This window comes from Misgurnus anguillicaudatus, chromosome 24 (assembly GCF_027580225.2).
Source record: "Misgurnus anguillicaudatus chromosome 24, ASM2758022v2, whole genome shotgun sequence".
Taxonomy (NCBI): domain Eukaryota; kingdom Metazoa; phylum Chordata; class Actinopteri; order Cypriniformes; family Cobitidae; genus Misgurnus; species Misgurnus anguillicaudatus.
This window is the reverse complement of record NC_073360.2, coordinates 2,888,551-2,893,177: the sequence shown is the minus strand read 5'-3', so window position 1 is coordinate 2,893,177 and position 4,627 is coordinate 2,888,551.

Below are 4,627 nucleotides of genomic sequence, written 5' to 3'. Positions count from 1 at the left end.
ATGCTGACAGGACAGGAGGAGGTGACATTCAGTTTAGTGACAGTACATCAGGGCCACCATTTAATTTAATGTTAATTTGTTTGCTTTCCAAATCAATACTTGTCAAATCTTTAGAATTATATCTGCAAAGCTGAATTTCTCATAGGTGGATAAAGTATGACAGCAATTGTGAAGACCTTAGACGTGCAGTATATGGTTCTTCTCACAAATTGATGTTTACTCACTCCTCTTTCATTTATATTGATTTGACTTAATTTTCTTGGTAAATAATAATGGGGATATTCCTAATATATTTTAAGTACATGCTTAGAACATATCTCATTTGCTTTGTATCTAAATGAAAAGTACGTCTTTAAGGTATGTTTCATTTTATTTAGACATTCAGCGCAGACACTTTTATCCAAAGCAACTTGAGGAAGAAAACAAGAAGCAGTTCACCCTAAAAGTTTCCTCTTCTAATTCTCTATCTAACTGTCTGTTTTAAAGTATATCATTATGCTTTTAATTACTTTATTATATGGCTTTTACTTCATAACAATTATTGATTTGCATCTGTTTTCTTTTATATAACAGTGGGCTGCTGTAATGTTTACATCTATGGAAAGAGGAGCTGAAAAGAAAGGATTGGCTGGAAAGCAGTACTTCTTGTTGAGGACAATCCTGAATAGGAACACTTTCTCATACACCTAGATTATTATTAGTGTTTGATTTTTTTTCTTTTTCATTTTTATTAATTGTATTGTTTTAATTTTTCGTTGTATTTGAAATTACCTAAGTTAGATCCATGCTAATAGACCCCTTCAAGGTTTGTAAACATCGAATGACTATCGGGTGCGAGCGCAGCATGGGGTCAAACTGTTCATACCATCCAGGCTTTATAATTTAATATAACAGGGCTGAAAAATGATGACTTACCTCAAATGAAGTGAGCACTACAAACACAAGCCTCTTTGATCTTTGCATTGTTCCAGTCTGCACATTAATTGCTTGCAGCCGCAGATGTTGTATTTTTTTGTTTTTGAGATTCTGCATGAATCGCGAAAACTTAACGAAAGACCTGGTGCGATTTTCACAGCCCACGACGTAAGTAGGCATTTTTGACGATACCGAATAATACGCAACTCAATCTGCTGTAATGACTTTTTTGAACCCGACATGCGCAGTGGGAACCGCCTGTGACGTGAACCGTGAAGGGGTCTACACTTTAACTGGAACTTGTATCTTTGCGTGAAGCTGGCTGTAGAGTTGGTTTCACATACACATGAAGTTTCTAATTAACTTAACTAACTTTTGAGCTCGGTTTGGTTTAAACCCATGGTAATTCATTTAAATTTCAATGCATGCTAATATATTAATTTCAATGAAAACTTCTGTATTTGTGTATAGCTGGTAATTTGGGCAAACTACGTTTGTTTCACACACAAATGTAAATGTCACAAAGTTTTTTTTTTTTTAATTATCAGTTTGTTCTAAACTTTTGTTTGTTTACTAAGGATGAAATTGCTTTGTAATTTAAGTTGTTGGTGTTAGATTCATGCCAATAATGTATTTGAACAAACTAGTAGTTTTGTTTATTGCTGGCAGTTCGATGTGTCAGGAATGGTGGTGGATGAACCCAAGTGCAGACAGCTCTCAACTCAAAAGACTTTTATTAATAAACAAAAACTCCCTCGAGGGGGTAAACAAGACAAGAATTAAATAAAAGACATGGCAAAACCAAGACAAGACTCCTGACGGTGTCACACATATGATACCACAAAGACAAGAGACACAAAGGCATTTAAATATTGAAACTAATTAGGGGACAATAACAAACAGGTGAGGAAACTAATCATACATAATTAGGAAACAGGAGGGTAAGGTTAAGACTAAAGACAGGAGAGCACGTGCCACACATAACACATAGGTCACGTGACTCTCCAGACAAACACAGAACACTTATATGAGGGTGTCAGGACCCTGGTACTAGAAACAAGACTAAACACATATAATGACATTCAGGATCCTGACACGATGTTGTAGTGTTATTGACTTGTGTGCTATTGATTAATAAAAAGCCAAACAATTTGAAAGTAAATTTTCGTGTGATTTATTTATTAATATAATTTGGGCAAGATTACGCTGAGTTATGGCTCAGTTTTGGTTAAAGGCGGAGTGCACAATGTTTGAAAGCCAATGTTGATATTTGAAATCACCTAAACGTACATGCCACTACCCCAATAGAATCTGGACCTTCTTTTGATACCGCCCCACACATACGCAACCCCGGTAAGGATGTCGGTTAGTAGACACGGCCCTTACTGCTGATTGGCTACAAGTGTGTTTTGGTAAGTGGCCCGACTCCCTTTTCCAAAGCGTTTTTCAAACATTGTGCACTCCGCCTTTAAATGCTGGTTTTAATATGGTTGACCTATGGCTGAGAACTGGTACCGATGTTAGAACCTGTTCTGGCCCAGGTTTGGACCGATAATGGGCTATTATCTGGCAGAGACATAGGCCAGTTGTGGCCCTTGTCTGTAATTCATTCTTCGTTGTATGTCCGCCGAGGAAAAACTGGATGTTTAGGCCGGAGCTGGGCCGGAACCAAATTGCTATCTGGGAGCTGATAAAGAATTGAACAATTTTTGAAAGAAGAGCACAATATGGTTACTAAAGTATGCTAATTTGTATATTGTTTAACATTTAAATATATATTTGTAATAAATAAAAAAACTTTTGACTGAGTACTATATTTTCTTCAAGTTACATCTTTTGGGTACTTTGTTCCTATAATGCTACTTTAAAGGCGGAGTCCATGATGTTTGAAAGCCAATGTTGATATTTGAAATCACCTAAACAAATACGCCCCTACCCCAATAGAATCTGGACCTTCTGTTCATAGACCCGCCCCACACATACGCAACCCGGCAAGGATGTCGGTTAGTAGACACGCTCCTTACTGCTGATTGGCTATAAGTGTGTTTTGGTAGTTGGCCCATCTCCTTTTCCAAAGCGTTTTTCAAACATCGTGGACTCTGCCTTTAATGTTATTAGTTTAAAAATGTAATGCAACATATAAACACTTACTCTATACATATAAACACTTACCTTAAGAAGTTAAATCCAATCGCGTTCATTGATGGACATCATTTATACCGTAACGGCCGTCTGAACTCTCTGGATCGAGCTCGAAGTGGTAAGGCAGTACAAACACCATCGTTTATAGAAAAATATAACTGCTTGTTTATGTTCATGCATGCCTGTGAATCTCAGTCAGGACTGGAAAACCCACACGTAGTCAGGGGCGTAACCTTTCAAACACACACTGAACCCAGTTGACCAATAACAGTTGAGTAGGTCATCTGACCAATCCGAGTACACTAGACATTTCGGGAGGCGGAGATAGGAACTAAATCCGAGCGTTTCACAGACATGGAAAAATCTGTGAGGTATATAAGCAATTTATAAGACTCATAATGCATTAGTTCAAGTTTTAATAACATGTATGTACTAAGGGATATTACAATAACGTGCTAACGTGCTAATTATTAGCATAATAGGTTTTAAACCAGTTGTTTATGTTGGTTATTTTGGTAATGTTATTCACTTTGTACTGCTAAGTTTTCTCACTGGTTAATGAGACATGAGATGCGAACGTCTGATCTGTGCATGTTCATGTGTTTTGAATGGAGGGTGGGATCGTGATTTCATTGTTATTCGGCTACCATTAGCTTTTTCAAAATGTGATATCCTACCTTTAACTCACTTTGTGTTTGCTGTGCTCATTTGTTTCAATTTCTTCTCGAGAGGCAGCACAGCCTTGTTGGCGTAATTACATTATGCACTATCTGTCGCCATTGAGACTAAAGGATGCACAATCATTATCGCGTTTTGGTGATCATTATTGCCGTTTTAATCAGGCTAGGCTACTTGTCCAGTCGGGCAAGTAAAATTCCCTTCCGCTTGTCCCTAATAAGCAGACAAGTGTTGATGTTGAGCCCTGTGACCAAGGCTGCTTTAATGCATGGGCTTACCTGGGCTGAAGCTCAGCAGCCTCCCATGTTCACGTTCATGATGAGCTGAAAAGGTCATATTGTTTTGTAACTTGTCAGGTTTTCTGTCAAGCACTCTAATTGCATGTTACATGCTGATTTTACTGCTGATTGGTGAACTTACCGTGAAATAAAATGTCAGACGTAACAGATTTTTCTATTCCGCATAATGTAATTAGGTGCGCGTGGTCAACTTGCCATTCCTGCATGTTAGACTAAGTGTGAAAGAGAAATGGGAAATATTCCACAAACAAATAAAAGAGTAATTTCATAATAAGCACCAGTGAGGTGCAGGTCTCTCGCGCGCGCACACGCTCGCTCTCTCTGAGCTCGTGCAGCTAAGTCTCTGGCATGCAGAATTCTCTCGAACCGTGCGCAAGAAACTGTGCCGCAAAATAAAGAAAGGAGTTCCCGCAAATAACGCTGTTAATTGTAATAAAGTTTTCTGAAATTTAAGCAAGCTAAGCCAAATCTTGCGTTTATATCAGTGACCCAGATAGCAAAAAATATCCGCATGGCTTCTTTATGCCGCCAGCCCCAAGCTGTCGGCTATAGGTGTTTCCCGCTGGCGGGGATGAAACTTTTGCCGCCGAAGA